At 41.6% G+C, this 11,934-nt stretch overlaps 1 non-coding gene across 1 annotated transcript; it reads left to right on the top strand.

Annotated features, from left to right (window-relative positions):
• Positions 1 to 11,619: 11,619 nt before the first annotated feature.
• Positions 11,620 to 11,727, top strand: LOC112745484 (small nucleolar RNA R71). The gene has a single exon (XR_003173411.1). It is a non-coding gene; the product is annotated as a small nucleolar RNA R71 (small nucleolar RNA).
• The last annotated feature ends 207 nt before the right edge of the window (positions 11,728 to 11,934 follow it).

The raw sequence follows: 11,934 nt of genomic DNA, 5'->3' as shown, positions 1-11,934 counted from the left end.
CATCTCAGAAAAATCTATTGACTTCAAATTTCACCTTTATAATTTCAATTTAAAACTTCTAAATTTTGAATCTACTTCGGGTACTTAAAAAATTATTTTATCAAAACGGTTTTACTGTGAAAAACTCCGGTTCTTACATCCTCCCCTCCTAATAAAATTTTCGCCCTTGAAAATTTGAATTACTCGATATATCCTCCTCGAAGCACTCTACTGTGTCGATATTTCCTCTCTCCATCCGCTGCGTCACTTTGATTATCGTCATTAAAAATCCGAATTACTCGGCTACATGCATTAAAAGCCTCATTCTCTTGGCCCCTCCAACAAATTTCTAAGTTCGACCAAACTTACGACAACCTTCCCTAAGATAAAACTAAGCCAACTAGGTCCTAATAACATATCACAACAACTTTATGTGCTTACCTCTCATCAGCGAATCCGATTCCGTCACCTCTCCTGCATCCATAGTGAAAACTCGGCCTGGTTGCTGACTCCTACCCATATCTCGGTTCCTCCCACGGTGGCAGTACTTGGATATGTGTCCAGGCTTCCCATAAGTAAAACACAGATGACCTCCCCTCAAATGGTGAAACTGAGGATCGTTGTCCCTTCCGAAGTTCCCATTTCCTTTAAAGCTGTGTCCCCTCGATGCAAGGTAATCGTCACGTTCCCTATTAGTGTTTCCTTCACGAGTGTCCCTTAACGAGGCTACCGTCTTTGCACATTCCTCAATAACTCTCACCTTGTTCACAAGATCGGAGAAGATTCAAATCTCCAAAGGAGCCACAACAGTCATGATGTTATCCTTCAAGCCCTTTTGATATTTAATGCACTTCCAACTTTCATAGGTCTTTGAGGCACCCTGACACACCCTAGAAAACCTACAGAGCTTCTCAAATCGGCTAGTATAGTCCGCCACAGACAAAGAACCTTACTTTAGCTGCATAAGCTCCAACTCCATTGCTTTGCAGATTCAGGAAAGTACTTCTTGTAGAAAGCCGTTTGGAATACATCCCAAGGAATGTCGGTATTCTGAAGCTGTAGCAAGCAGCATTGTCCTTGCCACCAATGCTGAGCCTCTCCCAAAAGCTGATATGCAGCAAACTCCACATACTGGTTATTTGGAACATGATGTGCTTGTAATGCAGGCTCCATGGCCTGGAACCAATTATTTGCTTCCGTAGGATTGGTTGAACCTCTGAAACTTGGTGGATGAACCTTGAGAAATGAAGCCAAAGTCATCGGAGCACCTCCAATGTTATCACCGTTTCCTTCTGCATTTTCATTCTCATTTCCATCACCATTTCCGTTTCCAGCTGGTTGACCTAACCTCTGCACAGCTTGCAGAGTCGCAGCAGCATTCGCCTCCATGGTATTCGCAAGATTAGCCATTGCCGCCATGAACTTGGCATGGTTATCTGCCAGTTGCCCATTTCTATCATGTCCTCGTGAATGCGTACGACCTCATCCGCGAGTAGCCATTAGGGTTCCTGTCTACACCAAACAATCGATATCAAGGTGATCAGTCTCAATATCAAAAGCCTAGTGCTTCAATTATCCCAAAAGGCACTCACAAACAAGCATGCTATGCAATATCAAAAAGATAACCTAATAGCATCAAAGAAAAAGACACAGAATATGCATTGAAGCACAATCGGTCCATCCCTCAGGCTCACGAGGACGAACCACTCGGATACCACTTATAAATGTAACACCCTAATTACCCTAAGCCTTACCTCGCGTCGTAAAGAAAAGGTTGATCAAAAGTTATGACAAGTCTAAGGCTTATACATATAATATATAGAAGAAGTAATATATTCAAGAAGCCCGATGAAGGATACAGCTCAAAAACAAGATTCGAAAAGTGCAAATGATGTGGGTGCATCATTGCCTATTTTTAGTTGTCATTTCAGTAGAATTTAGTTTAGTTTTCATACAAATTTTTTTAATAAATGAGTAAAAGCATGAAAAATATTTACATGAAACAAAATCTCAAGCATAAGTGAATTTTAGTTAATATACAGGGTAAATATGATGAAATAGATCACACAAAGTGAAGTTATGATTTTGAGCATTATTAGCACACTTAGTATAATAGAGATCATCTTGTATATTACTTTGATATACTTATTTGTTTGATGATAAGTAAAGTAGAAGCAGAGGAAGGGTGAGAGAGAAGCAGAGGAAGCAACGTTGGTGGCCAAAGTTGGCTCACCAACGTTGCTAGGCAATTTTCCAAGACTCAGGCATAACATTGTATAAAAAAGTGGTGCAAACGTTGGAGGGAATGTTGGTGAACCAACGTTACCCCCAACGTTCTCGATACATCTAAAAAGTTGGAAGCCGGAAGAATCACCATGTGTGCGTACGCACGGAGCAGTGTGCATACGCACAAGAAGAGAATTGGCATGTGTGCGTACGCACAAGTAGAACGTTAGCCCACCAACGCTTCCTCCAACGCTCACAACAAACGCTAGCATTGGAAATTTTTGCTAGTGGGCGTATGCACAGGTGAGTGTGCGTACACACAAGAGGAAATTTGCCAGTGTGCCCACGCACACTACCTTGTGCGTGCACACACGAGGAAGAGCGTTGGAGTGAACGTTTGCATGCCAACGCTGATTCGAACGCTGAAGAGGGCCTGGGAGCATTTTTGAACAATTGCAGCACCACTTAAGGCCCTGATCATTCACTCACCCTTCAAGCAAGCAGAGCCCATTAGCATCACTCAATCCAAAGCACAAGAAGCATCTAGATTAGGAATTTTCATTTGTAATTTGTATTTTCAATTTTTAGTTTGTAAGCCTATATATAGGCATTAGCTGGATTGGAGGAGATACTCTAGGTTGGAGGGGGAGTCCAGAATCACGCACACACACATCCCCTGGCACACACCACTGGGAGTGGGTCTTCGGACCCCTCCCCTTATACACTTTTCTTTCCTTTTCTTTTCTTTTCTTCCTTAGTAGTAGTTTAGTTCCAGTTTGTAATATTCATTTATGAATTTTGAAGTTTCAATTTCAGTTTTAATTTCTTAATCTTCATCTTTATTTTTATGCACTTTCTTTGTTTTCTGTTTGAACAAAGCAATGAACAACTAACTCTTTTCATTGGGTTAGAGAGCTCTATTGTTATTTAATGGATCAATTATAGTTTTCATTCTTCTTCCTCTTTCTTTTCTCTTGATTTTGCTTGAAAAGTTTCGATCTTCATCTAATTGAGCAATTGTCTCAGAAGAGAAATTGTTTATACTTGGATTTCCTCTGAACCTTGGAAGAGGAATGAGGAAATCATGCTAGAAACGCTTTCTCACATCGGGTTAGGTTGGAGGTTGTATAGATATAGTGACATGTAATCCTACCAATACTTTGATCTATGAAAGTGTGTGGTATAATCAGTGACCAAAGTTCATCTCTTCCCATGAGCAATTAAATCAAGGAATTGGGAAATTGTTCAAGCTTAGAAAGATTGGATTGCCAAGGAATTGGGATCCAATCACTTAAGATTGCCAAGGAGATCATGAATGCATTGATTGAGGAAGAGATGAGAATGAACTTGATCCAGAGAATGCAATATATCTTGATCCCAATGCTTCTTTTATCTTTTATTTACTTCATGGTTGTCTACACTTTCTGCACTTTTGTCATTTTATCTTTCTATACTTTATTGCTTTCTTTTAATTTCTAGTAATTTACATTTCCTGTTTGCTTATTACTCCAATCTGAAGTCTAACTAGGATAATCAATTAACTATTGTTTGCTTAATCCGTTAATCCTCATGGGATCGACCTCACTCTCTAGTGAGTTTTATTACTTGATACAACCCGGTCCACTTGCCGGTAGTTATTAACGGAAAATAAATTTTTCTATATCAGCAAACCATACACACGAAGCTACAAACTTAACGCACAAGAAATAAATATAATATAACAAAATAAAAGAGTATGATAGTATAAAGATCTAGCCACGACTAGTGGAGTTTGAGCCGGCTAGCTATACACAGACAGTACAGAATTATGAAATTTAAAACAACTTATACAAGTTTTTCTCCCTCAAAGTAAGCCTCTAGGCAAAATAAATACAAAAGTGAGAGATTAATACAAAGTAATCAAAAAGGACTCCAAAACATATCCAGGATCTTCCGCTCTGTCACCATCGAAACAACTCACCGAGGTGGGTTGTGACCTGTATCTAAAAAATAACAACAAAGTATGGAATGAGAACCGGAGGTTCTCAGTATGGTAACAATGCCCAGTAATGTAAGATATAAGACTCCTGGATGCCGGAGGCAATCCTAGAGCTTCATACCAAACAGATATTCAGGCTTAACGAAATAAATAACTTAAACTATAAATACTAAACAAAGGTATCTAAACTTAGGGATTTCTAACTAAAATTAGTCACCGCTGTCCCACAGCCTTCACCAACCTACCCTCCGAGCGATCTCATCGCCACCGCCCACCTCACCACCTCAACACCAGACAATGACAGATAATGCAAGCAAGTAAAACACAGGTAGTAATCATATATAACAAGTAATTCAAGAAGCAAATAGGTATATTACACAGTTAGGCAAACTCAAGTAATCAAAGCAAACAAGCACATAAGAGATACATATGATGAATGCCTGTCCTATTCGCTCGTGCTATCACTTGTCAGTCCGTAAATGCCAACCTGACACATCCTTCCGGATGTAGCCTTTTCTGCCATGCCAGAGATATAGTGTCCTGCACACTCATGCAGCAGCAAATCTGCTACGCCAGAGATATAGTGCCCTGCACACTCATGCAATAGGGAGTCTACTACGCCAGGGATATAGGCCCCGCACACTTCATGCAACAGAGAAGGAAACAACAATAACTACTCATGCAGCAGAAAAATCTGCTACGCCAGGGATATAGGCCCTGCACACTCTTAACAACAACTAATCATGCAGTAGAGAAATCCGCTACACCGGAGATATAGGCTCCACACACTCCCATATAATCCAATAATTTCCTCATTCGTTTCCAAACCTTCAACTCGTCACATCCATCACCAGTTTCCAACTTCTCAAAAATCCCTTCAGCCACATACTTCACAACACAACACGCCCCACTCAAAACTAGAAGTTACACAAACCTTCCAAACTGGTGCACGAAATTGTGATGTCCAGGCTCGAACAATCCCTGGTAATGGCTCCAAAGCTTGGTGCTTTGATCTTAATTTATAATTGTCACAACTTCGATACAACTAACCAGCAAGTGCACTGGGTCGTCCAAGTAATACCTTACGTGAGTAAGGGTCGAATCCCACGGAGATTGTTGGTATGAAGCAAGCTATGGTCACCTTGTAAATCTCAGTCAGGCAGATATAAAGTGATAATGGTGTTTTCGAATATTATATAATAAAATAGGGATAGAGATACTTATGTAAATCATTGGTAGGAATTTCAGATAAGCGAATGGAGATGCTTTTCGTTCCTCTGAACCTCTGCTTTCCTGCTATCTTCATCCAATCTGTCTTACTCCTTTCCATGGCTGGCTGTATGCAAGGGCATCACCGTTGTCAGTGGCTACATCCCCTCCTCTCAGTGAATAATATGCTCACGCACCCTGTCACGGCACGGCTATTCATCTGTCGGTTCCCGATCATGCTAGAATAGGATTCACCCTCCTTTTGCGTCTGTCACTAACGCCCAACAATCGCGAGTTTGAAGCTCGTCACAGTCATTCAATCATTGAATCCTACTCAGAATACCACAGACAAGGTTTAGACCTTCCGGATTCTCTTGAATGCCGCCATCATTCTAGCTTACGCCACGAAGATTCCGGTTAGGAGATCTAAGAGATATTCATTCTAGCTTAATTCATGTAGAACAGAAGTGTTTGTCAGGCACGCGTTCATAAAGGAGAAGGATGATGAGCGTCACACATAATCATCACCTTCATCACGTTCTTGGGTGCGAATGGATATCTTAGAAGCGAAATAAGAAGAATTGAATAGAAAACAGTAGTACTTTGCATTAATCTTTGAGGAACAGCAGAGCTCCACACCTTAATCTATGGAGTGTAGAAACTCTACCGTATGAAAATACATAAGTGAAGGTCCAGGCATGGCCGAGATGGCCAGCCCCCTAAACGAGATCAATGGTCTCCTAAGATGAACAATGGAATAAAACTGAGACCAAAGATGCCTAATACAATAGTAAGAGGTCCTATTTATAATAAACTAGTCACTAGGGTTTACATGAGTAAGTAATTGATGCATAAATCCACTTCCGGGGCCCACTTGGTGTGTGTTTGGGCTGAGCTTAAGTGTAGCACGTGCAGAGGCCATTTGTGGAGTTGAACGCCAGTTTCTGTGCCAGTTTGGGCGTTCAACTCTGGTTTTGGATGGCGCTGGACGCCAGATTTGGGCAGAAGGCTGGAGTTGAACGCCAGTTTACGTCGTCAATTCTTGGCCAAAGTATGGACTATTATATATTGCTGGAAAGCCCTGGATGTCTACTTTCCAATGCAATTGGAAGCGCGCCATTTCGAGTTCTGTAGCTCTAGAAACTCCACTTTGAGTGCAGGGAGGTCAGAATCCAACAGCATCAGCAGTCCTTTTTCAACCTCTGAATCTGATTTTTGCTCAAGTCCCTCAATTTCAGCAAGAAAATACCTGAAATCACAGAAAAACACACAAACTCATAGTAAAGTCCAGAAATGTGAATTTAACATAAAAACTAAGGAAAACATCCCTAAAAGTAACTAGATCCTACTAAAAACATACTAAAAACAATGCCAAAAAGCGTATAAATTATCCGCTCATCACAACACCAAACTTAAATTGTTGCTTGTCCCTAAGCAACTGAAAATCAAATAGGATATAAAGAAGAGAATATACTATAAATTCCAAACTATCAATGAAACATAGCTTCAATCATATGAGCGGGACTTATAGCTTTTTGCCTCTTGAATAGTTTTGGCATCTCACTTTATCCATTGAGGTTCAGAATGATTGGCATCTATAGGAACTCAGAGTTCAGATAGTGTTATTGATTCTCCTAGTTCAGTATGATGATTCTTGAACACAGCTTCTTTATGAGTCTTGGCCGTGGCCCTAAGCACTTTGTTTTCCAGTATTACCACCGGATACATAAATGCCACAGACACATAATTGGGTGAACCTTTTCAGATTGTGACTCAGCTTTGCTAAAGTCCCCAATTAGAGTTGTCCAGGGTTCTTAAGCACACTCTTTGTTTTTGCTTTGGACCTTGACTTTAACCGCTCAGTCTCAAGTTTTCACTTGACACCTACACGCCACAAGCACATGGTTAGGGACAGCTTGGTTTAGCCGCTTAGACCAGGATTTTATTCCTTTAGGCCCTCCTAACCCCTGATGCTCAAAGCCTTGGGATCCTTTTTATTGCCCTTGCCTTTTGGTTTTAAGGGTTATTGGCTTTTTCTGCTTGCTTTTTCTTTTTCTTTCTATTTTTTTTCGCCCTTTTTTTTTTTGCAAGCTTTGTTCTTTGCTGCTTTTTCTTGCTTCAAGAATCATTTTTATGATTTTTCAGATTATCAAATAACATGTCTCCTAGTCATTATTCTTTCAAGAGCCAACATATTTAACATTCTTAAACAACAACTTCAAAAGACATATGCACTGTTCAAGCATACATTCAGAAAACAAGAAGCATTGTCACCACATCAATATAATTAAACTAAGTTCAAGGATAAATTCGAACTCATGTACTTCTTGTTCTTTTGAATTAAAACATTTTTCATTTAAGAGAGGTGATGGATTCATAGGACATTCATAACTTTAAGACAGAGTTTACTAACTACTAATGATCATGTAATGAAGACACAAACACAGATAAGTACATAACATAGAAAACGAAAAACAGAAGAAGTAAGAGCAAGGAATGAATCCACCTTAGTGATGGTGGCGTTTCCTTCTTGAGGAACCAATGATGTCCTTGAGCTCTTCTATGTCTCTTCCTTGTCTTTGTTGCTCCTCCCTCATTGCTTTTTGATCTTCTCTTATTTCATGAAGCATGATGGAGTGCTCTTGATGTTCCACCCTTAGTTGTCCCATATGGGAACTCAGTTCTCCTAGGGAGGTGTTGATGTGCTCCCAATAGTTTTGTGGAGGAAAGTGCATTTGAGGCATTTCCAGAATCTCATGGTGATGAGCTTCTTGCGCCTCTTGAGCTCCATGACTGGGCTCTCTTGCTTGCTCCATCTTTTTCTTAGTGATGGGCTTGTCCTCTTTGATGAGGATATCTCCCTCTATGTCAATCCCCGCTGAATTGCATAGGTGGCAAATGAGGTGAGGAAAGGCTAACCTTGCCATGGTGGAGGACTTGTCAGCCACCTTGTAGAGTTCTTGAGGTATAATCTCATGAACTTCCACCTCTTCTCCAATCATGATGCTATGGATCATGATGGCCCGGTCTATAGTAACTTCAGACCGGTTGCTAGTGGGAATGATTGAGCATTGAATAAACTCCAACCATCCTCTAGCTATAGGCTTGAGGTCCAATCTTCTTAGTTAAACCGGCTTGCCTTTGGAGTCAATCTTCCATTGAGCTCCTTCTACACATATGTCCATAAGGACTTGGTCCAACCTTTGATCAAAGTTGACTCTCCTTGTGTAGGGGCGTGCGTTCTCTTCCATGTATGGCAAGTTGAACGCCAACCTCACATTCTCCGGACTAAAATCTAAGTATTTCCCCCGAACCATTGTAACATAGTTTTTTGGATCCGGGTTCTTACTTTGATCATGGTTCTTGGTGATCCATGCATTGGCATAGAACTCTTGAACCATTAGGATGCCGACTTGTTGGATGGGTTTTGTTAGAACTTCCCAACCTCTTCTTTGAATTTCATGTCGGATCTCCGGGTACTCATTTCTTTTGAGTTTAAAAGGGACCTCAGGGATCACCTTCTTCTTGGCCACAACATCATAGAAGTGGTCTTGATGGGCTTTGGAGATGAACCTTTCCATCTCCCATGACTCGGATGTGGAAGCTTTTATCTTCCCTTTCCCTCTTCTAGAGGATTCTCCGGTCTTAGATGCCATCAATGGTAATGGAAAAACAAAAAAGCTATGCTTTTACCACACCAAACTTAGAATATTGCTCGCCCTCGAGCAATAAACAAAAGAATAGATGATGAAGAAGAAGAAATGGAGGAGAGGGAGAGGGTGATGTGGTTCGGCCAAGAAGGGTATAGAGGGGTTGTGTTGTGTGAGTTTGAAGAAGAATGGAGGGCTTTATATAGGGAAGGGAGGGGGGTTAAGGTTCGGCTATATGGGTGGGTTTGGGTGGGAAATTGGTTTTGAATTTTGAAGGTAGGTGGAGTTTATGAGGTAGGTTTATTGGGAAGAGTGGGTGGATGTGAGTGGTGAAGGTTTAGTGGGGAAGAGAGCTTGAGGTGATTGGTGAGGGGTTTTTAAGGAAGAGTGTTTATGGGGTTGTGTGAAAGAGAGTGGTGGGAAGAAGTGAGTGGAGGTAGGTGGGGATCCTGTGGGGTCCACAGGTCCTGAGTGGATCCTGTGGGGTCCACAGATCCTGAGTGGATCCTGTGGGGTCCACAGATCCTGAGGTGTTCAAGGCATTTACATCCCTGCACCATTAGGCATGTAAAAATGCCCTTGTACCCAACTCTGGGCGTTCAGCGCCAGGTTGGTGGCCATTTTGGGCGTTCAACGCCCATTTGTGTGCCATTTCTGGCGTTGAACGCCAGAACCATGCCTGTTCTGGCGTTCAGCGCCCAGAAGCTGCCCATTTTGGGCGTTCAGCGCCAGAACCATGCTCTGTTCTGGCGCTGAACGCCAGACAGATGCTCCTCCAGGGTGTGATTTTTCTTCTGCTGTTTTTGATTCCGTTTTCAATTTTTCTATTTATTTTGTGACTCCACATGATCATGAACCTAAGAAAACATGAAAAATAAGAATTAGATAAACATTGGGTTGCCTCCCAACAAGCGCTTCTTTAATGTCAATAGCTTGATAGTGGGCTCTCAGGGAGCCTCACAGATGTGCAGAGCTTTGTTGAAACTCTCCAACACCAAACTTAGAGTTTGACTATGGGGGCTCTGGTTGACTCTGCTTGGAGAGAAGCTTTTTATGCTTCCTCTCCATGGTTGCAGAGGGAGATCCTTGAGTTTTAAACACAAGGGAGTTCTCATTCCATTGAAGGAATATTTCACCTCTGTCAACATCAATCACAGCTCTTGCTGTGGCCAGGAAAGGTCTTCCTAGGATGATGGATTCATCCTCTTCCTTTCCAGTATCCAGGACTATGAAATCAGCAGGGATGTAAAGGCCCTCAACCTTTACTAATACATCTTCTACTTGTCCATAAGCCTGTTTTCTTGAGCTGTCTGCCATCTCTAGTGAGATTTTAGCAGCTTGCACCCCATAGATTCCCAGTTTCTCTATTACAGAGAGGGGCATGAGGTTTATTCCTGAACCAAGGTCACACAGAGCCTTAAAGATCATGGTGCCTATGGTACAGGGTATTATGAACTTTCCAGGATCCTGTCTCTTCTGAGGCAATGTCAGTTGATCCAGATCACTTAGTTCATTGATGAACAAGGGAGGTTCAACTTCCCAAGCATCAATGCCAAACAATTTGGCATTCAGCTTCATGATTGCACCAAGAAACTTGGCAGTTTGCTCTTCAGTGACATCCTCATTCTCTTCAGAAGAGGAATACTCATCAGAGCTCATGAAGGGCATAAGGAGGTTCAATGGAATCTCTATGGTCTCTAGATGAGCCTCAGATTCCTTTGGTTCCTCAGAGGGAAGCTCCTTATTGATCACTGGACGTCCCAGGAGGTCTTCCTCCTTGGGATTCACGTCCTCTCCTCTTCTCACAGGTTCGGCCATGGCGCTTATGTCAATGGCCTTGCACTCTCCTTTTGGGTTCTCTTCTGTATTGCTTGGGAGAGTACTAGGAGGGATTTCAGTGATCCTTTTACTCAGCTGGCCCACTTGTGCTTCCAGATTTCTAATGGAAGATCTTGTTTCATTCATGAAACTTACAGTGGCCTTAGATAGATCAGAGACTAGATTTGCTAAATTAGAAGCATTTTGTTCAGAGTTCTCTGTCTGTTGCTGAGTTAATGATGGAAAAGGCTTGCTATTGCTAAACCTGTTTCTTCCACCATTATTAAAGCCTTGTTGGGGCTTTTGATCCTTCCATGAGAAATTTGGATGATTTCTCCATGTTGAGTTATAGGTGTTTCCATAAGGTTCACCTAAGTAATTCACCTCTGCTATTGCAGGGTTCTCAGGATCATAGGCTTCTTCTTCAGAAGATGCCTCTTGAGTACTGTTGGATGCAGCTTGCATTCCATGCAGACTCTGAGAGATCATATTGACTTGCTGAGTCAATATTTTATTCTGAGCCAATATGGCATTCAGAGTATCAACTTCAAGAACTCCCTTCTTCATAGGCGTCCCATTATTCACAGGATTCCTTTCAGAAGTGTACATGAACTGGTTATTAGCAACCATGTCAATGAGTTCTTGAGCTTCTGCAGGCGTTTTCTTTAGGTGAATGGATCCACCTGCAGAAGTGTCCAGTGACATCTTTGATAGCTCAGATAAACCATCATAGAATATATCCAGGATGGTCCATTCTGAAAGCATGTCAGAAGGACACTTTTTGGTCAACTGTTTGTATCTTTCCCAAGCTTCATAGAGGGATTCACCTTCTTTCTGTCTGAAGGTTTGAACATCAGCTCTAAGCTTGCTCAGCTTTTGAGGAGGAAAGTACTTGGCTAAGAAAGCCGTGACCAGCTTATCCCAAGAGTTCAGGCTGTCTTTGGGTTGAGAATCCAACCATAATCTAGCTCTGTCTCTTACAGCAAAAGGGAAAAGCATGAGCCTGTAGACTTCAGGATCTACTCCATTAGTCTTAACAGTATCACATATCTGCAAGAATTCAGTTAAGAACTG

Source organism: Arachis hypogaea, chromosome 14 (assembly GCF_003086295.3).
Source record: "Arachis hypogaea cultivar Tifrunner chromosome 14, arahy.Tifrunner.gnm2.J5K5, whole genome shotgun sequence".
Classification (NCBI taxonomy): Eukaryota; Viridiplantae; Streptophyta; class Magnoliopsida; order Fabales; family Fabaceae; genus Arachis; species Arachis hypogaea.
This window is presented reverse-complemented; position numbering and strand designations above follow the sequence as displayed.